Here is a 27,351-nt window from a genome sequence, read left to right as displayed (position 1 = left end):
TACCCACTTGAAGATTATGAAGAGTAGATGAAGTTTCATACCTCACTCGAAGGAAATCATTGCCGGAATCGCCAGAAAAATGATAAAACCGCCGGAAAAGTCGTGGACTTTGAGACCTCGAACTGCCAAGATGGAAATGAAAGGGGAAAATCTAACATCACAGAGATGTAGGGCTCGTCAAGAGCTTTCCATGGACACCAAGATCATCCAAAACAGAGCTCGGAAGAAAAAGATACAAGCGGGTCAAGTTTGGTGGGTTTATGGGTCAATTTCTCCCTAAAAACGGGTTAGGCAGCTCTTCCCCCCCCCCCCCCCCCCCCCCCCCCATTTTTCCGAAAACTCTCCCTTCTTTCTGGAGGTTTCCCTCCCATTTTATTTATAGCAATTTGGTAATATTACCAAAATGCCACCAACTTTAAACGACTCTAACTTCTCCGTTCGGACTCGGAAATAAGATATGTTTACGCCTACGCGCTCATGGAATCGAACTCTACCTAATCAATTCAAGAGTTGACCGAAAAGGTTGAGAAAATTGGAAATGACTAAAGTAACCCTCACTTCGTTTTTCTCAAATTTGGAGAAATAAAGGACTAGTCCCAATCAAATCTTCGAAATACGTCAAGAATAAAATAAAATCATAATTTTAGGGACATGATATCACATATAAAGTATCTAAATGGTCCGCAGGGTGGTTGAATGATCCACAAATGTCCTATTTGAATCCTTTGTAGAAAAGATGGAGGGTGCTAAGGTATAGTATGCGCCCACGTATAATGTCTTTACTTCTGGTAAGAGAATGTCCAAAACGGCGCATCACGGATCATCCTAGATATCCTAAACGCACATCCATAGCAAAAATTCCTTTGGAATCGTGGGCTTCTGGCTGGCCACATGGTGGGCCTAAATGGGTGTAATCCACTCGTTAAGCATTCCATCTTCTCTAAAATATGCTTCTGGCTATATTCGTAGGAAGTGCAATATGGTAATATGCCAAGGAATTTTACTCCATTTTCTACATTGGTTTTAATATGGTAATAATACTCTCGAATATCCTTAAAGCTCAAAAGGTGTTCTTCCATAACGAAGTGAGTATAAGGCTTCCCTTTATGGTAAAATTAGTACCATTGAGACAACATAGGACAGTGCCATGCCCCACAATTAGGTTAGATAGGCCTGAAAGGTTATCAGTGGATGATTAGGTATGAAATTAGCATAAAACCATACTGTTAACTTCCCCACAAAACATACATAAGCATGAGTTAATTATAGTCACATGTGGTAATTTTCGTTAATTAACGCTTATTCGTGAATAATAGTGACGTCTAAACACCAATCTTAAATCTAAGAACAAAAGAAATTATTCACAAATTAAACCAAATATACAAAGGGGTTCGGCCAATAGGCCTTCCATGTCAAATTTTGCTCTTCCAAATGTGTTAGGTGGAGCACAATTAGTCTCACTTATTGACTACTAGAATGGTACTCCTCAACAACATTGGTAAAAGCATGAAAAATGCATAACCAATGATCTATTTGGTCAAAACGGAGTTAGATTCTGCAGGGTTAAGGTTTGGGAATACTATCCCTTATTCTTGAAGTTTTAGGTGTCAGGGATCATGCTTCGGGCATGTTACCACCTTTTGGCAGGCCTGATTCTACCATATGTTGTAAACAAACTCAAAATGGCATTATGAGAGAAAGACATACCTAAACTTGGGTTCGGTAGACTTTAACCGAAAATGGAGGGGTCTGTTCGGTAGCCTCTGCCGAAGCAGAGCAATACCGTTCGGTACACCTCTGCCGAAGCAGAGCATGCCCTTCGATGCACTTATGCCAAACCAGGACACCACCATTCGGTAGACTCCTGTCGAAACTGGGTCTATATTGTTTGGTAGCTCCTAACCGAATTGCTGGGTTACCATTCTCTTACAAGTGTGGTAGTAATCAGATCCGAGAATTTGGTGAACTTCCTCTCTCTATACCGCTACTTCATGAGCAATTTAGATATAGAATGACAAGAAAGATTTTCTTCCAGTCAAAATTTGATCGGATATAAACTTCAGAATTGTACCTATTCATGGACGTACATATTTCAATCATGTTTTGCTTCAACAATTCATCATTGCATGATTCGAAACGGTCTATAGTGAGTCAAAGAGCCATAGAGTCCTCAGCAGTGAGGTACTTCCATTTGATATGCTTTAGGCATAAATCTTTGAATGAAGATTATGGCAGAGGCTTATTCAGCTATTCTACACCATAACTGGCTACAATGATTTTGCAACTAGTTGTAGTCAAGCAGGGTGTCAGGTCTTGTATCCACATAAAGTAGTTTCTTATTCAAAACTTTCAAATCAGTGAAATTGAACTTGTTATGGTTTGACAATACGCTGAATTACGGAAACAAGAATGTGATTGGTGTTTATAAGAAATAAAATTTCCATGAACATCAAAGTTAGAACATTCAGGTTCTAAGACATGGTTTGGTTTAAACGGATTTAAGCATGGAGAACTTCGAATCTCAACATGAGTGTTGTGCGTTAAGAAATTTCAGGTTTCTATGGCACTTTTGCTGAAACTTCAGGTTCGGAAGTATGAACTTCAGGTTCATAAAACCTACAAACAAATGCAAGCAATATATACAAAACAAAAATATATAAAGCAAGAGAAAACAAATATATCATAGTGGGTAGCTTCGGGACCCTTCGTGTGAAAGTTTTAGGGAAACGGCCCTAAAAAAAATATGGAGCTTCGGGTCCAAAAATTATTATTGTAATTGGATTGGCTACGAGCCAGTGAGAAAATTTGGGATAACAGAACCCAGACCCAAGTATGGGTTAAAAAGTGAAAACTAAATCCTGATAATAAGGTTTAAGGTTTCATATGGGCTAAAATAAATAGGCCCAGAAAGAAAAATGTTTTTCTCACATGTGGGTTGGACTACAGGTCTATTCGGAGAAAACACGTGGGCTGGAAAAAGCCCAACAGGGTAGGAAAGCCAAACTAGGCTTACTGCTTATTTTTCGTTTTTTTTTTATCTTGGGGTCTGCTGTTAAGACTTGGCCCCATGAACTGAGGGCCCAAGAAAAAATTAAGAACCAAGCCCCAGGCCTAAGACGTGGGCTAGGGTTGTAGTCGGCTGAGCACAAACATGGAGGCCCAAGGCCTCAGGTTGGGTTGGGGACATCCCAGCGAAGGCTGGGTGTGCTGCCGTCGGCGAAACATGGCATGGCGCTGCAGGTGGCGGCGATTTCTGAGCAGATGATGTCAGGGTTACGTCGGGATGGTGTTCTAAACCATTTTGGAGGATTACAAACTTTAAATTTCATGGAGAATTCGAAGAAATCTCGAAGCCTTAAGTTCGGGAAGGAGATCAGATGACATCTAATTGTCGGCTTTCACCACTGCGACGACTTTAGGTTGTCGAAAAATCATGGGTCTCACCTGGAAACTACTGCAGGTTGTCTATGTGGTCGGAGATCATATATCTCGACGGAAAATCGCACAAAGGTGATGAGGTTGACAAAGAAGACAATATGAAGGACAAGTTGTCCAAGACTCTATGCTTGTCTTAGCGCGAACTTCGGCTCAACGGCTCCAACGTGAGCTGCATGCTCAAGCTGGGGATTTGTAGATCAAGCCCAGTCTAAAGTAGACAAGGGCATCTAGGCCCATTACGAGTTCTAAGGTTTCAACATCCTTGTTTCTTTCCTTGTTTCTTCCTTATTCACACATTTTCAATTCACATAATAGCAACATTATGGGTATAATGCATAAACAATTTATGTAGAATCTAAAATTCGTAAATCGTAAAGTTGAATCATGCATTATGGTGAAGGTTCATGCAATCAAGGTTGAAAAAATATCGAGATAAACACCGTTGTTTTAGAAGAACCTGGATTGCATGATGAATATTGTGTACGGGTTTGTAGAAATTCTTTCTTCAATTTCGGCTTTCATCTTCAAGCTTGCATCACGTTTAGCATAAGAAAAAAAAAAGTTGAATCAATAAAAGTATATGAATTCAATAAAATGAAAATTTAATCAATTAAAAATAATTGAAACGTAATACTCCCCTAATTGAAGGCGAATAAATTCTTTTTAGCATAGTGTGAAGACGAATAAATTCTCTTTAGCATAGCGTGAAGAGTGCGCTGATAACATGTTGTGACCTATATTTAAATGAGGGCAGCATAGATAGAAAGAGAGTGGAGAATAGGCTTGAGGAATTGTGTGTTAATTTCACAGTCCTTGTGCCTTTATTTATAGTAATAAGGAGGAGAGAAACTTGCTCTTCAAGTAATACAAAGTCTATTAGGAAAGATCTTCTAGATCCCAAAGGATTCCTAATCTATCTCTACTTAGGATTTACACAATCACAATGTTAATAAGAACATATGTCACAACAATATACTATTTGTTTGAAGAAATAAATAAAACCTTAAACTCATTGAAATTACTAATCTACCCTCCAAAGTGTATCACATGTAAGTCACGTTACTTAAATTGATGGAAAATTGAAAAGAATAACTTCAAATATGATATAAGGAGTGTAATTGGCTAATTTTATTTAGTTTAAAGAATGATTTTTCCGAAAAAAAATAGTTTAGGGATCTAATTTTTACTCAAGTAATAATTCAATGACTAATTGGCATATTTGACACGTCCCGACCCCGATATTCCCCGAATACCCGGATAGGCACTCAGGTGTTGGCCAGCATGTGCCTATCCGGGTATTCGGGGAATATCGGGGTCGGGACGTGTCAGATTACTTTTTTTTGTTTATACAACAAATGACATGCTAAACAAAGATCTCTCACTTATAAGTAAAGATGAGCGCTACTAGATTGTAGTACTAAAACACACTATTTGAGATAAACATGAAGGCTTAATTAAGTACATGGCAAAAGATACACTCTAATCTGAAGAATCAGATTCTGGTGAAGAGGAATCAGATTGTGTTGGTGCGGAGAATTGGTTCCAGACCTTACCAGCCGAAAAGAGATGAAAGGGGAATAATTTGACTTCAAACAAGAATAAATCGACTGTAAAAAATGAAGCAATATAACAATGTGCAAAAACAGGAAATTTGTCACAGTAAAAAATTTGAAAGATTCACCAACGGAATGAATCTAGTTTTCAAGCATTTTTCTTTTTATCTGACTGCTGATTTGCTGAAGCTGCTGATGAGCTCTTGGACTTCCCATTCCTATCAGATTGATAACAGTCTCTTTTATATTCTCAAAATTTTGGCTTTAATTTTACCTCTTCTGGGAGGAAGAAGTGGCTTCTTCTTTATGCACTGGTGGCTAATTAATAATTTTGTCATCCATCTTCTTTGAGTTTGTAGCAGGTGTGGATAAGAGACTGAGGGGGTTCGAAAAAGATTGAAGAAGACTGAGGGGGGTCGAAAAAGATTGAAGAAGTTCATGGATTCTTATGAGACCAAAGACAATGACAAAGTAGCTACATACTTTAGGGTTGCTGTGTTTTTTTTTCAAAACTGTTTTTATTGTGTTGTGAGAATAAATAGTTGTTAAAAAAAGCAGATAAATGTTTAATAAACTATAGTGCTAAAAAGTAATTGTTAGTGTTCACCTGCCTTTAATGAAAGAGTTTTTTGAGAAGCATGTATAAAGGGGCTTCTGCTTTCTGCTGTCATGCATTTTGAAAATAAAAAAAAACATGTGTTTTTTATTTATCAAACAAAATTAAGACCCTAAATTTTTTAAAAACCTCATTTAAAAATTTTAAAGTAACCCTAAACTAGCCCAAAGAGAAGATTTCCGCACATTTCTTATTCCCTTCTACACAACAGTTTTTGCTTTTACTTTTTGAATTGAACAAATTAAAAAACAGAATTATAAATCTATATATACTAAAACCCAAACCGGGTGGTACTGTTCTATAACAGTGTTTTGACGTAATTACCCTTCGCTGCTGCTGTGTTTGAGGCTTTTTTTCCTGTTTAGAACAGTTAATTTACAGATTTGCCCTCATTTGGTGCTGTCTGCTGATTATGCTTGGCTTGGACTTTGTTTCACTTTTTTTTATTGGTTGCGTTTGTTTTTGCTACAGTGCAGCACAGTTTTGTCAAGCCCACGTGTTGGTCATCGCGTGGTGCTTTGTTTGTGTTTTATTTTCTTCCATTTTGTTTCCTCTCAGTTCCAACTTTGCTTCGTCGTCGCTCTCACTGGTTTTGTTTCCTCTCATTTCCATCTTTGGCTCGCGATCGCTCTCAGAGCTCAAATCCTTTTTGCCTCAAAAATTTCTGCTTCGGGTCGTCGTAGATTTTCATGCTGTTGCTTTCAATCGGTGTTTTGTGCGGTTCTGCAGCTTGCGGTTGCTGGGAAAATAAGAAATCAGTGTAAGGTTTTTCTGATTTTTAGTTTGGTTGAAAGAAAGAGTTCTCTTTTGTTGTGTACGAAGATATCAGTAACGAGATCTTTTTCTTTTCCTTAATTTTTTAACTCGGATCATGCTTCAAGCAGTGATAGTAGTAGATTACTAAGTTAATTGAGTGACCATCAGTTATGTGCTTGAAATAGATTTATAAAAGGTGCATGATGCTTTTGTTGGTTTCTTTCTCGGTGAAAGACAGCATGGGAATGCGTGGATACGAAAGTCCTCATATGGAAAAAGTAGATGAATTTTGTTAAAAAACAAAAACATGATTTAATTTTTCTTTTTCATTATAATTTTTTCCATCATTGACAGAGTAATTATTGTCCTCACATGTCTTCGTAAACTGCTCATGAAATTAACATTGGGACAATTATGGGATGCTCTACTTTACGCCTCTACTTGCACATTTATTTATTTGTATTCAAAGTGTTGATGATTTAGTCAAAGAGTTAGTCAGTGCATGGTCTTAATATGCTTAAATTGTTTTTTTTTTTCTACATAAATTTTTGTTATTTTTTTCCGTTTAGTTCATTTGAATTCGTTTTTAAAGTCCATTTGATCAATAAGTGTAAAAACTGAACAGCTTTTCTGGACTTATTTTATTGGACTTTGGTGGACAAATGTATCTTTGTTGATCAATCTTATCTTTGTGTGGTCCTTCTCTTGATGTTATAAATATTCAAGGCTGTAATTTTTTTCTATCTTTGTGATATTAATTTTTTATTTTTTTGGTCATGATTGCAGGTTTTTATAAAAACTCACCTTCAAAGATTGAGTAAAAATATATAAAGGTTGTTGGTGATTGGTATAAAGACAAAATAAAAAAGGTATGAATAAAATGTTTGAGAATATATGATTTGATTTGATTTTGTAATGTACAAAATTCTTTTTATATTTTTCATATTAAATAGGTTTAGGACTGCATTGGTTAAATCTAATTAAATTTTTGGAATTTTCTATGAACAATATTTTGTTTCATTACAGGGTTTGGTGGTTCTACTTTGGGTTCAGAAAGGGAAGAGAAAAAAAAAAAAAAAAAAAAAAAAGAAGAAGACAATTTTGTTGGCAATCAATATAAAGACATAATACAAAAGGTATTCTTCAATGATATCATTTGGCTTCAATTTGTGACCTATGATTTGCACTATGAATTAATAATCTGAACAAAATTTGTTCGCGCTTATTATCTATTCTCTCCTTTCCATTTATATATTTTTTTCCATGATTGATTTTGAATAAATTAACATTTGTTTATGATGTAAGCGACAATTTATAATAGATCTTTATGTCCAGCGTTTCTTTTTAGGCTTAATTTTTGTTAATCATATAGTTGGTTTTCTTTATAATTGTCAAGATGATGATTTAATTTATTCATTGTTTTCAAGGCATGGTAGACATATTTATATTCTTATTATCGATTTATTTCTATGTGTGTAGTTGCATGGGCTTACTTAGAGAAGCCTATATTTATCATTTGACAATTTTTTTATCAGTATTTATTTGCCCTGTATTAGACGTATTTTATAGCATCGACGAGTTATTGTACAAAAATGGGGTCCATATGGTTTTGTTTTGTATCGAAATCTGAATAGTTTGATTCCAACGTACTAATGCTGACTCATTTTTTTTTTTACAGGTTCTCACAAAATTGTGCAACGTAGAATTTTAAAGCATTTGGTTTTGTGGTGCAAGGCTTTTGGTGATTAAGGTAAGTGCATTAAATTCTGGAACTGTTTCTTTTAAAGCATAAATATATAATTTTATTTTTCTTTTTACAAGCATTGTTATGTTTGTTATTTTATTTATCCTTCATTCCATTAAAATTCCAATATTTTAGTGTTTTTCTCATGTATTTATTAATTTTTTTAATTTTTTTTTACAGCTTAATTTACAACTGTTTGTTTGTAAATTTCTTAGAACAAATTTTTCACACTATGTCTAAAAGAGCTGCAAAAAATTTAACAATTACACCTGTCCAGCGTAGCGTGAACAAAATACTGTGGATGATGAATATACTGAGGTTTTCAAACATAATCATCAACTAAAAAAAGTGTGTAGAAATATATATATGGAAAATTGTGTGACCGCTCTTTTACCTCAAATTGATGAATTTGTTTCTGCAAATTTGTTCTTAGACCATCAGTCTAGCAGCAATCAATCAGAAAAAAATTTGTTCTTAGACCATCAATCTAGCAGTAGTCAATCTGGTGGCATGCAATGTTTAGGTCAAAATATTATTCATGGTGAAACACAACATGTGATATGCAATCGACAAATTTCTGACCCATATGATAAAAAAGGAAAAAATGTTGTTGATATCTCAAGGGATGTTGAAAATACAGTTAAAAAAACTTTACACATTGAGAATTCCAATCTTATAAATAAAGGTCAAGCATTTTTCCAAAAAAACAGGACTGGTATGTATTTTTTGTCTTATATAATAATTTCTTATCTCAAAATTTTACATTATTTTCTACTTAATGATTTGTTGTTTTTAATATTGATTTTTTTTAATATATCTTTTTGTATAGGTATTGTGAAAGAGTATGCAGACTTGGGGGATAAAAATTATAAATGTAGTTATTGTGGTGCTTATTTTTGGTTAAAAGAGTCTCTTAAACAAACATGTGCAAAAAATGAACCCGTTTTTACTCTTTGTTGTCAACAAGGAAAAATAAGTCTTCCAATTGCAAAACCAGCTTCATATTTATTAGATTTATTGCTTGATCCAAATGGAGGTCAAAAAAGTTCATCATTTCGAGAAAATATTAGAGCTTACAATTCCATGTTTTCCTTTACTTCTATGGGTGCCAAAATTGATCATTCAATCAATGATGGATCAAGTCCTTACATTTTTAAAATTAGTGGTCAAGTTTGTCATTTAATGGGCTCTCTTTTACCTCCTGATAATCAACCTCCAAAATTTGCTCAGTTATATGTTTATGATACGTATAATGAAGTACAAAATCGTTTGAGAGCTGTTGATTCTCATGGAAACAATGGAAGTTTGGATCCACAAATTGTCGAAGGTTTGATTAAAATGTTTGATGAATCAAATGAATTAGTTAAACTTTTTCGCACTGTAAGGGATAAATTTGAAAATGATGGCCTCACTTCTTTAAAAATGACATTGTTAGCAAGACAACCCACCGATAGCAAACAATATGATCAACCAACAAATGATGAAATTGGTGGTTTAATAGTTGGTGATATAGGACTCTCTGATTCTAATAGAGATATTATTATAGAGTCTAAAAGTGATGGATTAAAGCGTGTTACAAAATTAAATCCAAAATTTATGGCATTGCAATATCCTATTCTTTTTCCATATGGTGAAGATGGTTATAGACCGGATTTAAAATGGAATGAAAATTATAAAGGTCCAAAAACTAAAAGACAAAGAGTGCCTATGAGAGCTTTTATAGCTTATCAAATTCAAGAGCGACAACCATGGTTAACTACATTGTTAAAAGGAGGCAGGCTTTTTCAACAATATATAGTAGATTCTTATGCAACACTTGAAGAAGATAGATTGGATTATATTAGGCAAAACCAAAAAAATTTAAGAACTGAAGTTTATAAAGGAATTTACGATGCAATCACAAGAGGTGATAATGATGCAAATAATGTGGGTCAAAAAATCATATTACCTGCTTCGTATACAGGAAGTCCTAGATACATGATCAATAATTATCAAGATGCAATGACAATTTGTAGAGAATATGGACACCCTGATTTGTTTATAACATTTACTTGCAATGTCAAATGGCCAGAAATCATAAGAGAATTTGAAAAAAAACCAGGATTCAAACCTGAGGATAGACCTGATATAATTTCTAGAGTATTTAAAATGAAACTCGATGATATGCTTGAATTTATAAAATCTGGAAAGCCTTTTGGAGAAATTGAAGTAAGTAAATATTTAAAACTTATTCTTTTGTTTGCTATTTATTTATTCATCATTATTTTTTTTTATGAAACTGACTTTATCTATTTCTTTTTTCTTTTCTTTTCTTTGCTTGCAGATGTTTGCACGATTGAGTTTCAAAAAATAGGTTTGCCTCATTCTCATATGTTAATATGGTTAAAATCAAATTTCAAATGTTTTTTACCATCTGATATAGATTCCATTATTTCAGCTGAATTACCAGACAAAATTCTCAATCCTAAACTTTATGAAATTGTTAATCAATTTATGATTCACGGTCCATGTGGTCATATTAATAAAAAATCTCCATGCATGAGGGAAAACAAATGTTCCAAAAAATTTCCTAAATCATATAAAAATGAAACAGTTTTTGAATCTAATGGTTTTCCGATTTATAAGCGCCGTGATGATGATACAAAATTTGTGATTAAAAATGGTGTTAAAATTGATAATAGATTTGTTGTTCCTTATAATGCTGAATTATTGCTAAGATACAATGCTCATATAAATGTTGAATCCTGTTGTCAATCAATGCTTATAAAATATTTGTTCAAATATGTTAACAAGGGTCCAGATAGAGCACGATTAATTTTTCAACATGATCAAAATGATGAAATATTAGCATATTTGAATTGTAGATATATATCACCTTATGAAGCTATTTGGAGATTGTTTCAATACTCAATACATCATAGAGAACCCTCTGTTGAACGATTACCCGTTCATTTACCATTGGAACAGAATATTGTTTTTAGTGGTGATCAATCACTTCAATCAATTGTTAGACAAAAAGCTTTTGAAGATACGATGTTAACAAGCTGGTTTGAAGCCAATAAAATTTATAATGAAGCGCGTTTACTAACTTATGCTCAAATTCCAACAAAATTTTTGTATGACACACGGAATAAAATTTGGAAACCAAGAAAGCGTAAAGGATCAATTGGTAGAATAGCATATGTACATCCTGCGTCTGGTGAATTATATTATTTAAGAATGCTTTTAAACTTGAAAAAAGGCGCATTAGATTTTAATGATATTAAAACTGTTAATGGTGTTGTGCATTCTTCATACCATGATGCATGTAAATCTTTAGGATTATTCGGCGATGATAAAGAATGGTTGGAAGCTTTATCAACTGCTGTAAATGTTGCATCATCTCCTCAATTGAGACAACTATTTGTTACAATTGTTTTATTTTGTGATGTTGCAAATCCTCAAATTCTTTTTGATACTCATTGGAAAAACATGTATGATGATATTTTATACAAACTGGAAAAAACTTTTGGAATTCCTAATATGGCTATACCAGAAGAAGAACTAAAAAATTCTGTCTTATTTGAATTAGAATTACTTTTTAACAATGCTTCCACATCTTTGAACAAATATAATTTACCAATGCCTGATGAAAATAAAATGATAGAAATTAAAAACAAACTTTTAAGAGAAGAGTTAAATTATGATTGTGAAGAATTGTCCAAAAAACATACAATTTTAAAATCACAGCTTAACAAAGATAAAAAATATGTATATGATATTGTCATAGACACTGTGCATAGAAAAAAGCACGGTCTCTTTTTTGTATATGGTCATGGAGGAACTGGAAAAACTTTTTTGTGGGATACAATCATAAGCAAACTTAGATCTGAGGGAAAAATTGTTTTAGCTGTAGCTTCATCAGGAATAGCATCATTGTTATTACCAGGTGGTAGAACAGCTCATTCAAGATTTAAAATTCCATTAGTTATTACTGATTCTTCAATTTGTCCAATAAAGAAAAAAAACACATCTTGCTACATTAATTGAAAAAACTGATTTAATCATATGGGATGAGGCACCTATGAATCATAAATATTGTTTTGAAGCATTAGATAAATCACTTTCCGACATTTTATCACATGTGCAAAATTCAGATAAGAAACTTCCATTTGGTGGTAAACCTCTTTTACTAGGTGGTGATTTTCGACAAATATTACCTGTTTTACCTGGAGGAACCAAAGAAGATATAATAAATGCTTCCCTAAATAGTTCTTATTTGTGGTCTCATTTTAAAATTTTTCGTTTAAAAGAAAACATGAGATTGTCAAGAAATGATTTAAACATTGAAGAAAAAAAGAAAATCAGTGATTTTGCAAACTGGATTTTACAAATAGGTGATGGAAAAATAAACGATGCAAATCATTCAAATGACAGTGATACATCATTTATTCAAATACCTGAAGATTTAATAGTTCATCCTTCTACAAACCCAATTTCTTCAATTTTTGAAGCAACTTATCCTAATTTTGAAAATTTGTTTCACAATTTTGTTTACTTAAGAGAACGAGCTATTGTTACACCTCGAAATACAACAGTAACAGAAATAAACAATTATATAATCAATTTGTTACCTGGAGAACAACATACATTTTTAAGTTATGATTCTTTGTGTTCCTCAAATGGAAATGTTGAGAATCTTGAAATAATGTATCCTACAGAATTTTTAAATAAGCTTGATTTTAATGGTTTACCTGCACATAATTTAATTTTAAAAATAGGAATGCCAATTATGTTGTTGCGAAATTTAAATCAATCTTATGGTTTATGTAATGGAACTAGATTAATTGTCACACAGTTATTTCCTAGAATTATTGAAGCTAAGATACTTACTGGAAATAACGTTGGTCACAAAGTATTCATACCAAGAATCACTCTTACAGCAACTGAAAACAAGTGGCCTTTCATTTTTAAAAGACGTCAATTTCCAGTTAGGCCATGTTATGCAATGACTGTTAATAAAAGTCAAGGACAATCTTTAAAACAAGTTGGACTATATCTTCCCGAACCTGTTTTCACTCATGGTCAATTATATGTTGCATTATCTAGAGTCACATCAAGAGAAGGTTTAAAAATTTTGATAACAAATGCAGAAAATGATCTGAACAACTATACTCTAAATATAGTTTTCAAAGATGTGCTACAAAATTTAGAACAAAATTCTTAATTTTATTAATGGATGCACAACATTTTACACAATTTTAGATCTTCTGTTTATATTTATCATTTGAATATCTAATTTAATTCTCTTTTATGTTTCAACAGACATTGGTTTGCATTTTATATGGCTTCTGTCTGCGGCTTTCAAAACCCTTCTACATTACCAAGGTTTGCAACCTGTCCTATCATCAATTTTTTGGCTGTCAAATCCATTTTTCACCTTAGTTTTAAATTTTGACTTTAATCTCATTAGTTTCATTCTAATTGAATAAATTTGTCTTAACATACAATTTTCTATTGGAAAAACAATTGACCTTTGAATAGGAGCTGTAGTCTTGGTTACCATGGCTGGACCAATAGGTAAAAACTCAACCTTTTCCTATATGTGAATGTTGATTTCTGTTTATTGAACTTAGATTAATTCCTTTTTATTTTCAAGCTTTCAATGTTGTAAACTATTTTGCTTTTAAAACTGTAAATTGATGATTACATGGGCCCATTTTCTTCAAAAATTTAAATTATCAAATGATGTCTCATGATACCAACTCCCCTTACAATGCCATTATGAATCTGGCCAAATGTAACATTCTCATTCCCTTTTCCCAACATTTAGAATATAATTTTTTTCTAGATTTTCCAACTAACTTTTGCATGTTTGTTGCCATACAAGCTTTTGATTTTCCATCTTTTTTGGATGGCTTTTGTTAGTATCTCATGTGCTTTGGTTTTTATTTCAAAAATTTTCTGCCCACTTTGGATTCACTTTGAACTTGGCTGAGTCCCATCTAATCCAGCATTTCTAGGTGAGTTTTTCATGTTTGATCCGTTTCTTTTTCAGATCGTTTTTGTGCATGTTCAATGCGTTTTGTTTTTCTTTCAAGAAACGGTGCGTTTCACTTTTTGAGATTTTTTATTTAGATTCTTGAAACCCTATGTGCTAAAGGTATATAAATGTATTATTTCGTTTTTCCTTTGTTTTCATTTCTTGGATGTTTCCCAAAGAAACGATTGGCCTGAAACAGAGGAAGACATTTCTAGGATTATGCTTGGGAAACAAGACGGTATTGACAGAGTTGATAGTTTACCTTTTGTTCATCCTTTTCATGGGTTTCAGTCTGACTGGAATGGCAAGTAATATTACTTCTGTATTCATATTAAAATGAACATGAATTTCCTTATTGTTTGTAACATTTTGTACCAATCCATCTTCCATTTTTTTTCTTGCTCCTAGATGTTGTTGTTAAGCTTCTTATTCATAAATCTTTTGTAGCTTAAAAATTTTCAAGAAGAAAGTTAAGCTTGAAATTGAATTAAGGTATGAATGCTTGCACTTATTTAACATGTTCAGTTCGTTCTTACCTACCGTATATCCTAAACTACGATCACACAATTCAATAGTATGCCAAAACAATTCAGATTATTAATTTTCTTCTGCTAATATTTTACATTTAAATTCAATGTTTACTAACGTTTCTCTTCAGGGGAATCGCCTATTACAAATGTAGGTAAGAACTATCTTCCTTTTGTTTGGTCTAAATACATGACCAATTACTTGGCTGATCATTTGTGACATCCCGTCCCGGGATTATTAAAACGTACTAGTGAAATGACTTTTCTACCCCTAGTTCGTTTCATTTTGTTGTCTTGGTCATTTTGTGTGGTGTTGGCATGTGCTGGGCCACACACACACACACACACACCCACTGTCATCTCCCTCACCCTCTGTCTTTTCCCTGTCTCTCTCTCCCGTGCTCCCATTTCTTCTTCTTCCCTCTGTAAACGTACGGACAAACACCAAACTCGCCCAAATCATCACAGATCGAGGGAACCAACTACACCATTGAACTCGTGAGGTCGAGGGGAGCACAGCCATACCATTTTCAGGTGAGAAATCCTTCGTTTTCGCGTCGTTTCGAGGTGGTCCGATTTGAGTACTGTTCATGCAAACTTAATCTAGCACGTTTTTGGAAATTTTAAGCTCATAGGTGTCTTAGTGAGGTCCTAAGGAGCATCGGAGTAGCTCGTTGGACGAATTTGGACGTCGGAGAAGCTTGGTTCGAAGTTGGCCGAGTTTTGAGTTTTGAGACAGGTATGATCGCATGGGTTTTAGCTTTTAAAAGTTGTATAACGTGATTCTACTAGTCTAGGGCTTTAATTTGGTTCAAGAATCATGAAAAATGGTTGAGAAACGAGTGAGAAAACAAGGTTTGAAGTTTTTCCAGTTTTCCGGCGCCGGCGACGTCGTCGGAGAAGGTGACGGAATATTCCGTCAAATCTGACGGAATATTCCTGACGTCGTTAACGGAATCTGTCAAAACTGACGGAATATTCCTAACCGTCAGTGTGCGCCACACGTGCCTGCGCGTGGCCGGTGCGTGTGGCCGTGCCTTGGACGGTGCGTGGGGGCGCGTGCGGCGGAGGAAATTTTTTTCTAAAAATATGGTTGTGATCCTGAGGTTGTGTAGAGCACGTTGGTATATTCATTTGTCCATTTTGAGCAATGTATGAGAAGTTATTACGAGAAGTTGGTTATGTGCTTTAAAGTTAACGTTTTTGTAGTTATTTCGCATATAGGTGACACGTACCCCGAGGACGAGCGTTCGCACTCGAGGCAGGGGGGCTACGACCCTTCCACATACCAGTGAGTGGGCTTTTGTTTTCCGTATATACCTATATACATTTATATTCCCAGAAATTGTTTAAAAAAGGTAATTTATGTTATGCCATGCACTATATTATTATCGTTTATGCATCATTGCATGCATTAGTAGTGGCATACATATACATATGCATATTTGGTGCTGTGGACGCACAGGTAAGTGCCAGGTAAGTGATATTCATGTTTATATTTCAGTAGTAGTTTGAGATGCTTAGAGAACTCATAACCTGCACCCCCGGTGTTAGTGCTCCCGCCCAGAGTAGGGCACAGTCCTTCACGTGATGTTCACCTCCCGCACCACACGCTCAGCTTGGATCCAAGTTAGGTGCACAGTCTTGTCGTACAGACCACATTAGGTGGTTCCGACTCGTAGGTGACCCGCGATTATTCGCACAGCCTTCACGTGATCGTAGCACTAGAGCGTATATATGTATTACACCCAGGCCTGTCGTACAGACCACTTTAGGTGGTTCCGACTCGTGGGCAGGTTCAGTTATTGAGTTTGAGATTTGAGCTCTATATGCAGCCGTACATGTCACGTTAGGTGACTCCGGCTGCCAGATGTTATATTATTGATATGATTCATACCTGAGCACATACATTTCATTATGAGGTTTTGACATGGCATATCTTGAGCATGATTGGCATACCCTTGAGCATGTTGGGCATATTTATACATACGTTTATATGTTTATTTTCTGGGAAGTATACAGGTTTTACGGCGAGGGGTTAGAATGTGTTTTACTAAATGATTTTCAAAGAGTTTTGTTTTTGCCCACTCACGCTTTTGTTTTGCGCCCCTCCAGGTTCTAGTTGATTAGCAGTTTCGGTGGTCTCCCAGAGGGTTCTTCCGGCTTTTCTGACAGATACTCACCAGCGTAGGGTCACCTTCGAGTGTACTTATGTCGCAACTTTCCTTTTGGACTGCTATAGTCTTGCTCTGAATTTGTATCTCACTTATGCTAGCACTTGTCTTAGTACTTTGTATGCTAGTTTTAATTATTTGTACTTTTATATTACTACTTTATTAGCTTCCGCACGTGCACATGGCTACGTCACCTTCGTGTGACGGCCAGCACGTCCTGATCTTGGTCGGGGTGTGTCATCATTGATCAGTTTAGTTGGACATCCAAGAGTATCAATCTTGAGATCCCCACTAGAGATATAACCTCTCCACATGCCTTAATCATGCCAAAGGACACTTTGGCAATAAAGAAATTGTTAAATCTATACATAAATCACTTTCATTACTTATTGGTTAGATTTAACAATTCCCCTACCTGTAAGATGTTTTTTTTGGCTTGGTTAAAACATGTAGAGAGACTATATCTTTGGTGGGAGCATCTCTGTTTATACTTTTAGATGTCCATAAACTCCTCAATAAATAATCAACTGATTGGCCATGTATTTACAATAAACAAAATAAGAAAATCTTTATCTACAAATTGGTAACAATCAATTCCCTTGAAGAGAAAAGATGGAAGTGATGATTATTTGTCCAAATCATGAAAGCTGAAAAAACTCAGCAAATTATATCTCTATATTACATAGAAACACCAAACCAAATATATCTGATCCATCTTTCTACAACATTCTTTTTTCGTTTTTTTTTTTGCAAAAAAAATGTTTTAGAACTAACTACCAACAGACAATTTTAGATTACATTTGACAAAAGAAACAATAATATATTATCACTGTCAATGATATCCGTTGTGAGTATCTTTAGGAGGAAAAGAGAAGCGGAGAAAACACGTACATATTCTTCCTTTTTCTTTCTATTTGTTTTTGGGTGGAGGATATGAGAGATTATTGGTGTTTAGCTTCTGTGGCTATGTTTGACTGTGTTTGTATTGATATTGTTATTCCTTTCAGGGTTGAGAGATCAACACAGAAGGCGTAAGAAATAGATGAACAAAGCAGATTGAGCTGAATAATCTCGGTCAAAAAACAATCATAATTGTAAGCTCAAGAGTAACTGCTTTTGTGTTAGTTGCATGTCTTAGTAGTTAGCAATCCTTTCCTTTACATTTGATGAAATCATTTATGCATTACTGAAGCTTTGTTATGCACCTAGCTCTTTGCTTCTCTTGCCTACTATCGTTTTTTACTATTGAAATACAACTTTATACATGTTTTATAAACTTTTAAAACCCGCAGCAACGCGCAGGCTCTATTACTAGTGATGTTCTAAAGAAGATATTAATGAAGAGACAAATATACGTTAATTTTGTGAGCGTGAAATAATTCCATGTAGTGTGAAAACATGAATAATGGTTCAACCAAAGAGAAAAATCATTAAAATAGACAATTGCTTGCTGGTTTAACCAAAAGGCCAGCCACCATAAGGCAACCAACCATCTGACCATATGAATGAAGATTCTCTCCTGATATTCTTTGTGAAGATCTTGAAAATTCTCAAATTGTATTCGTGCGATCATTTTTCATCAGGTAATATTCATATTTAATTTTAAATATTTAAAATGATTTCTGGCTGCACAATGTACGATAAACATACACGATTTAAGAGTCCATATAACACATATGGATCACATCAGAATGTGTTTTTATTACCAAATCTTAAGATGGAATTGACCACCTATTACAATATGGATTATTTCCTTTTTAATAAAAATGAAAATAAAGAATCATTTATTTGTATTATTTCTCTAATAGGAATAGAACTTCTCAACTCATGTGAATCTCATCTCTATTAGAGAGATGATACAAATAGATTGTAAAAATAACATTTTTAAAAAAGAACAATAGTGCTCCAAATGAATCCAACCCAGCCGTGGCATGTGCCACTTACAATTTTAACCTCACCAACACACTAGTCGTTATTTAGGATAGTATTATTCATATACTTATTTTTATCTCCGACACGCTCTTGTTAATTTTTTATGATTGATATTTTTCAGTTCATTTGATCTTATGACAAAAAACTAAGAGAAGTACGTGCGAAATAAAAATAGATGTGAATGTATAACACTACTCTTAATTTATTTCTACATAAATAAAACAACTTTTTGTGGCCACCTCAATCCGGAGAAATTTTTCATTGTGACTGGAATATAGGTGGTACACCAAGTGTTTTTATATAAGTGGTGGGAGATTTTAATTTCTAAGTTGTTAACTTTTAACACACATATTCCACCATTTGTATAATAACACGTGATGTATCATCCCGTGTTCCGATTACATTGAAAATTCTCTCCTCAATCTGGGGCCTAGTCGGGGCCTGCCCAGGTTGGAGGGCGTTCTACTGCAAGGTCTTAGGGTGTAACTAATTTTCTTTAAATCTCTCGTCACTTGATCATAAAGAATACATATATTCTTTGAGTTTCATATGTATCATAAATTTACAAGGTCCCAGATAATACCTTTTATAAAACAAAAGAACGTGTATTTACTTAAGGATAATGTTCATTCTCCATTTGTTTTATACATATTGTTTTCATATCGAATGATTTCTTTTGCAGATATAATCCTCAGATGATGAAAAATATAATGAACAATTTTAGTTAAGATGCTCGAACTGTAAAAGTTCATTAATCGGATTGAGGGGACAAGTAAGCCTCCCATACTTTTTTCTGCTAAAATTTGCATAATAGATCAACTATTTTCTCCTCTAAAAAATCCCAAAAAAAGAAAAATACATGAAATACATTTCCATAAAAGACCTAAAAACTTGTACATAAATACAGTAATTTCCTAAATAACCAACTACCCACTTCAGCTAAAATGCCATGGGATCCTACTGGCATGACCCTATCGGTCTTTTTTATTTCAAATCTCTATATGTATATATATATAGGAAGAAAAACCAATCAAAATTGCACCAATTCAAAATTATTTCAAACTTGAATGTGGCTGAGACTACGCCCCGTATGGAAGAGAAGAACATACCTACACCCGATACGCCGCCGATATATCTCAAACTAATAATATAATTTTAAGTATTGTAACATTCTTCCGTAATATTGTATTATTGATTTGAAATGTTTTGGTGCAGGTAAATCTTTCTTCCTATGAAAGTGCAGACTCAGCTTCCAAAGCATCCTCCTTTCTTTATTCCCAGCTTTTTCGCCACCGATGCTGCCGCAGCTTTTACTTTTGATCCCAACGTTCTGAAAATCCTGGCTTTAATTTGACCTCTTGGGGGAGGCAGCCTTATCAGTGGCCTCTCTCGACCGTAATCAGCTTCCATAGATTTGAATTGTACTGAAGCAACTGAAGCCATAAAAAAAAAATACAGATAAAAAAACCAGAGAAGGATGATAAATTTCAAATTTTCAGAGAAGGGAAGAATTTGAGGGAGTAGGAAACTCGGTGCGGATGCATCTATTTATACACATTGGGAATTCTTTGGTGGGAATCATGGGATGGCTTGGATTAGTCAGTAGGGTTCACAGAGTGTGAACGGATTTTTAAATGCAGAAAATAATAATGTGTAGAAAATTTGTGACGTGGGCTGGTGAGTGTGTGCGTGCACGAGGAGAGACCCCCACAGGACAGCTGCGTTTTGTTTTTATTTTTAAGGTAAAGTCTATGTGTTATTATATGAACACGTGTGGGATGATGATTTGAAAGACTATATGGACTTGGTACATGAAACAATTAACAAGCAAACGAAGGCCAAAGTCACCAAGAATTCAATTGATTAGGTGGATAAAATTTTCAGATTGATAGGAACGTATGGCCTGAACACCAAATATCATAATACAATTAGTTAAAAATTTATTTTTGCAATTTTTCAACTAATTGTATTATTAAATTTGATGTACGAGACTGTGTCATCGGCACACTAAAAAATCTCTTCATTTGGTGAAGCAACATTGCATTCTTAATAGGATAATGTTAAGCAAATCAAAATTTTAAACCAAATGAGGTGTCGTCAATAAGAAATAAGCACGTTAATCAATACTTAATTAATAATCTAATCATCAACAACCATATCATTTGATTTACAAAATTTAGTTAAAAATTTGATCTCTTTAGCATTACCCTTCTTAATAAGTAAAGAGTTATTTCTCGTTTTCTTCCAATTTGAGTTTAATACATGTGCAAAATTGTAACTTTTAATCATATGAAATTGATTTCAGCATAATTTTTTTCTTCCGTTACATACATGTTTATTTATGGTTTTTAGATTGAACAAATCAACTAAACAAAAATAACCAGTAGTGCACATAACACGTAATTGATGTGTGAAAATCATTTTGATATAATTTAAATAAATAAAAAATTTATACACATGTGTCAAATTGTAATTTATCTTATAGTAAAATGAAACTTATCCAACTTCATTTATATAACATTCCCATAATTACGAAGGGACACCATGTATGTTGATAACCCTTTTTTTTTTTTTTTTTTTTTTTTGTCAAACGATAAATTTGTTATATTAAATGTTTAGATTGAGGAGCCGACGGGGTTCGAATCACGCCATGGTACAAGAACACAGTCCTTTCTACTACTGTAAGACCAACTCCAATGGTGGGCTAAAAGCTAAATTACCCCCCAAATGCACTCCAACCCAAGGGGAAATTTTGAGCTAAATGCTAAATGCTAAACCAATGCCAAATTCCCCCCGAAATTTAGCCCAGAAATTGGGATGGACTCTACCCAATATTTATAGGAATTTAAATTTTTTTAGATTAAAATGTTCATAAAATTAATTTACGATAGTCTACATATTTATTTTTTTAAAAAAATTTAATTTAACAAAAAAAATAGCCTAAATTCATTCTTTAATAATCCCGGGCTAAAATTTTAGGATAGAATGGTTGGAGTAAAAAAACTGTTTTTGAGCTAAAAGCTAAATTTTTCGGGCTAAAAAATTTGACTTCCAACCATTGGAGATGGTCTAATAGAGGGTCATCCGGTCATCCGATGTTGATAACCCTTTTCTGGAAGAGTTAATATTTTTCAAAGCAACTAAAGATTATAAAAAGGGGTGCTAGTACAAGTCTCTCTAGATTCTAGAAGATAAGGTCTACTTGTTCATGCTTAAGAGCCAAAGGAGATGAGTCATAGGCTTAAAAGTCATCCTTTCTTCTGAAAGCCTGGATGGTCCAACTTCATGCTGATTACGTCACTTGATAGTGATAAAGAAAATTAATAACAACGCAAATTAAAATGCCATCACTTTTCACGTTGGTTCCTAACAATAAAAATTGATAGAAGTAGTAATTGAATTTGTCTATCGTTAATTATTTTGGTTATTCCATAAAAAAATCTATCACAATATTCTTGTTAAAGTGTCATGTGAGCGACCACGTGACCACCTTTTTAAGGTATTTTTGTCAAACCAACCCCTCAATTTAACGATGATATTGACAGATTTTTCATAGAATGAAATATGAGAAGTTATGCCAAACTCATAGACCATTTTTATCGATTTTCATTGTCAGAAATCAAAATAAAGAGTTATGTCAATTTCAGATACCATTTTGCTAAAAATCCTTTTAAAAAAACAGATCTCTCTCACGTATAAACCCATGTACTACTCACTTTTCTATTTTCCCAAAACTAAATATCTAAAAGTTTTAACTTGCATTTTTCGACCAAAAAAAAAGAGTTTTGACCTGCATTGAAACTTTTAAGGTCAACATTTAACTAAGGAAACAATGCAACAAAAGTTGGGCAAAGTTGACCATTACTAGGAATCTAGGAGAGAATTTTCTTTGCGTTTGAAATACTGGGGGAGGGAGTATGCGACATATTATAATACAATTGAAGCAAAGTCCTATTTTTTTCAAGTGTCTCTTTAATTGTGTAATAGTATGTGGTGTTATATTTTTCTGACATACTAAAAAAATATTTCCACTACTAGATAGTGCAGATAAGTGAATTTTTTTCTTCATAATTTGCATTGGAGGCTTAAGTTTATTTGATCGTTTAAACCTGTGATTAAATCTTACCTCATAATTATATTCCACGATTTGATGTTTTATGGTACTGCACGAAATTACATATTGAAACAATAAAACAATTCCGCTAACTTTATTATGATAACTGTAGTATATTCTTAAACTCATCATAAATTTATTACAGCTCTCAGACTAGAATAATTTAGGGTTTGATCGTTCTCTAATATGTTAGAGTAAATGTAGAAATATAGAGAATAATCCGAATAATGGCTTTGAGGTATGACTTGAATCGTTTCCTTAAAGTGTTATTTTCCCCTACTTGAATGAGTTTGCTAAAGGGTTCTTGGCAAATCACTTCTAGGATACAACAAAGGTGAAATATTCGATTAACCAAACCGAATTGTATTCCCTTAGAAATAACTAAAAAGAAATTGTATGAATGTGATGGAGAGAAAATAGAGCAAGAAATGTAGAAACAAATTTTTGAAAATTGTGTGTAAAACGTTATGCCACAATAAGTATTTATAGGCATTAATGCACCTGTTCATTGAGTCCTTTCATTTTAGTTGAAGATATAAAACTTTTCTTAAAAGTGTTGATCCAAAAGACATATCTTCTATTTAGAATTTTCAGAAAATAAATATTGACTAATTATATCTTTTAATTCTACTCATACAATTTGAGTAAGCATTATGTCTTTTAATCAAAACTTGCAACCATTCAAAAATATACAACCCTAAAAGGTTGAATAAAACACAACCTTTTGTAAGGTTGCTGCCCTTTCTGCGCGCACACACACATGCTGCACAACGCAGCCAAATCATATATATATAATAATAATAATAATAATAATAATAATAATTTATATATTTATTATTGAAATCTCTAACATAATCCTCAACATGCCTGCAACTTGGATTGCAGGTACCTCATCACCATTTTCCTTGACCCTGTAGAGTGGCTCCCCAACTTTAAAATCAGCAGTAATTCTCACTTCGTATTTGGGCGGCGATTTGACAACGAAAACCTTGTTGTGTTTGGTGACATGCAAATGTTTATATCATGCATGCGTCAACGTTGGTGAACATACGACGAGAACCGCTAGCAGCAATGCCAGGAACTTGGTAGACATGTTCTTGATCATCAAGGCCTCCATTGGAAGCTGGTTGAAGAAATTGTTGTTAATTTTCAAAAGGATGTTAATGTGACTTAAAATAGGGTATGGTCAACTGGTTTAAATGGATGGTAGAAATGGAAGTAGATTGGTAATTTGTTAATTTTCTGCTGGAGGACGCAGTTCCTAAAACGGTGGCCTGCCCTCTAGTCAACGCCTGGAGTTGATTAATTAGAAGAATCTATCCCAGTTAGAAATTCGTTGGATTTATTTATTTTTATGTTCACTAGTTTTAGTGATGAAACCAACTTTGTATTGAGGCTATATAGTATCTAGATCCCAAATTTGGTTGGTGGCCCTCTATTTTTGTAAAGGAGTAAACAAACTGTCCTAATTAATTGGTTTAACCGTGTATATAGTAAAGAGAAATTTTATTTGAATTTATATAACTTCTTTCTACATCCAACTTAAATTTTAAATGTGAAGTGTCTTTTTTATCCTGTTGCATAACTACCATTAAGTACAAGATAAAATTAACAACAAAACTAAAATGTATCAATAAACCCACACCCAATAATCAAACTCCTACTATCACACAATATTTTTCTTGCGTTCTATTCTTTCTTACTAAAATCCTAAGATGCTCTCCTAATGAATAAGCTCTTTTTGACAAATGGATAGTGATCTTAAAGTTTTCGATCCTCCAACCAAGGTATGAACTGATTTATGAATTTTTATTTTATGAACTCAAAGAAAAATCCGATGTCCCATCGTTGGCGCATCTCAGGATATGATTTTTCTGCAGCTATATGTCTTAAGCAAATGGACTCCCATTCCTCAAACAATTCTTTCAATCCCTCAAATATGATTTAGCTTACGAAGGGCCTTAAGCATTACAAGATAGCTTATATTGTTTGTTACGGGGAAAGATTTCTTGAGAATTTTCCACACCAGCCCCTTTGACCTCACCTAGATTCGAAGGGCAGGCATGGAGGCTAATAAAAAAATCGTACGGCTTGCGTTGCTTTAGGGGGTTCTATCATATCTTCCAACTTTTTGAGGGCTTGCTCTGCCTTGTCAAAAAGCTTGGCAGCCAGGTTAGACAAACTGCATTCTTCTGCATCTTGTGTTTCCATTTCCTCCAGGACTCTTTTTACTCCTTCAAAATCATTTAAGGCCACGTAGCACTGCATCCATCTTATTATAAGAGCAACTCCACCCCTATCCACTTTGCGCCAGCACCCAGCCCATTTATCCACTTAATTGAACAGTAATAGACTCAATGAACAGTAATAGGCCAAAGCATCTCCACCCCAAAAAAAATGTGCTGGCATCTAGTCTAAAAATGCGCTGGCACAAATGATCTCCACCCCTACAAAATGCGCTGGTACCCAGTCCATTTAAAATATTAAATAATTATTTTATAAAATAATTAAAAAATATAGTTTTAATTTCGGATAGGATTTTTAACCAATCTCGTCACGCCACGTGTCATTATCTGAACGTACTATTTTTTGAATAGATTTCCGCTAAGATTTTCAACTAATCCCGACAACCCACGTGTCACTTCCTCTTTACAATAATTTAGGCAAGATTTCGATAAGATTTTTAACCAATCTCGTCACGCCACATGTCATTATCCGAACGTACTATTTTTTTAATAGATTTCCGCTAAGATTTTCAACCAATCACGTAGTGCCACGTGGCATTGTCCAGAACCTCATCTTTTTTTTTTTGTCCATATAAACCCTACATCCCTACATCCATCCTCACACTAAACTCAATCATTTTTTTTAGCTCAGAATTCTTCTTTATCGTTTTCAAATCTTGAGTTCTTACAATGTCTTCTTCAAGAAGAGCGTATAAACAATTGCAAGAGCAGCAGAAAAGGTTGTTGGCACAACAGGAAGAATTGGTCAATCTTGACCAAGGTGGAGGTGGAGATGAGGCCTTCGCAATGGAGGAGGATGAGGATGATCACCATAGAAGGCGGAGGGCCTCACATTGCCGCCGTATCATGGAAGCTATGGGTCAGATAGCCAAACCCGGACGTGCGGCAAACATCGATAGAAGAAGGGAAAGATGAGGTAAAGATCTTTTGGAAGATTATTTTATTCCCAACAGCGTTTTCCCTGATCATGTTTTTAGACGTCGTTTTAGAATGCAACGAAGTTTGTTCGCTAAAATCATGAGTGATGTTTGCAACCATGATCCATATTTTGTGCAAAAAGAGGATGCTTTTCATGTTCTAGGTCTTCTTCCTGAGCAAAAAATTACGGCTGCCTTGCGAATGCTTGCATATGGAGCATATGCAGATCAAGTGGATGAGATCGCAAGGATGGGAAAAACAACAATTCTGGAGTCCCTGATGCGGTTTTGCTCTGCAATTGAAGCCCTCTACACCAATGAGTACCTTCGGCAACCCACGACAAGGGACATGCGAAGGCTTCTGAGGAAGGGTGAGATGCGAGGCTTCCCTGGCATGATTAGAAGCATCGACTGCATGCACTGGACATGGAAAAATTGTCCAAGTGCATGGCAATGAGCTTATGGCGACAGAAAATGAGCCAAAAGCATCATTCTGGAAGCGGTGGCTTCTTTTGATACATGGATTTGACATGCTTTTTTTGGTGTTCCAGGAGCTCAGAATGACCTAAATGTCCTTACCCAATCTCCAGTGTTTGACGAACTGCTACAAGGGCGTGGGCCGAGATGCACATATTGGGTTAATGGTAATAAATACGAGGGACCATACTACTTTGCAGATGGTATTTACCCAAGGTGGTCAACATTTGTCAAAACAGTGCCACACCTGCAGAGTGAAAAAGAGAAACACTTCGCAAAGTGTTAAGAAGGGTGTAGGAAGGATGTCGAGCGTTGTTTCGGAGACAGTCCTACTAGAGATTTGTTCATAGTGTCACGATCTGTTTGAGCCATCCTTTCTTCTCTAAGCATCTCATTCTCTCGATGAAGTGCTTCTCTAATCATCTCGTTCTCTGGATTAACTATTTCTCTTTGTCTCTCAGCCGCCGCATCACGAGCCTCAGTAGCTGCAATAATTGCTGCCATAACAGCAGCTTTTTCCTCATCTCTAGCCTTTTCCCATGCCATGTTCAGTTCACCTTGACGAGTAAGTTCCTCCATATATTTAGTGTAGTCATTTTTGGAAGAACTACCTTTTTTCTTTGATGCCTTTTTACCTTGAGGCCTAAGGGACTGACGAGTCGGTTGGGTCTCTGGCACTTGTTCAGGCGTCCCTTCCGTGTCTTCAAATGTGTTGGCTTCTTGTTCGGCTGTGTCTGCTTCTGGCGAACTGTGTAGACTCATACCGTGCATGACAACTTCTGGACCGGTTGCCACAATTTTGTATCTAGGGCAATCTTTGACAATTTGCCAACAT

The 27,351-nt window shown here is 34.6% G+C and overlaps 2 long non-coding RNA genes and 1 other non-coding gene across 3 annotated transcripts; all 3 read left to right on the top strand.

The window, feature by feature from the left end:
- The first annotated feature begins 5,963 nt into the window (after positions 1–5,963).
- LOC137733252 (uncharacterized) lies at positions 5,964–7,431 on the top strand. Its single transcript, XR_011068436.1, has 3 exons — positions 5,964–6,367; positions 7,150–7,232; positions 7,390–7,431. It is a non-coding gene; the product is annotated as an uncharacterized lncRNA (long non-coding RNA).
- On the top strand, positions 7,428–9,100 carry LOC137733253 (uncharacterized). The gene is made up of 3 exons (XR_011068437.1): positions 7,428–7,499; positions 8,042–8,113; positions 8,937–9,100. It is a non-coding gene; the product is annotated as an uncharacterized lncRNA (long non-coding RNA).
- An 8,342-nt stretch (positions 9,101–17,442) lies between these two features.
- Positions 17,443–17,545, top strand: LOC137735827 (small nucleolar RNA Z103). The gene has a single exon (XR_011068729.1). It is a non-coding gene; the product is annotated as a small nucleolar RNA Z103 (small nucleolar RNA).
- The last annotated feature ends 9,806 nt before the right edge of the window (positions 17,546–27,351 follow it).

This window comes from Pyrus communis, chromosome 5, assembly GCF_963583255.1.
Source record: "Pyrus communis chromosome 5, drPyrComm1.1, whole genome shotgun sequence".
NCBI lineage: Eukaryota > Viridiplantae > Streptophyta > Magnoliopsida > Rosales > Rosaceae > Pyrus > Pyrus communis.
This window is presented reverse-complemented; position numbering and strand designations above follow the sequence as displayed.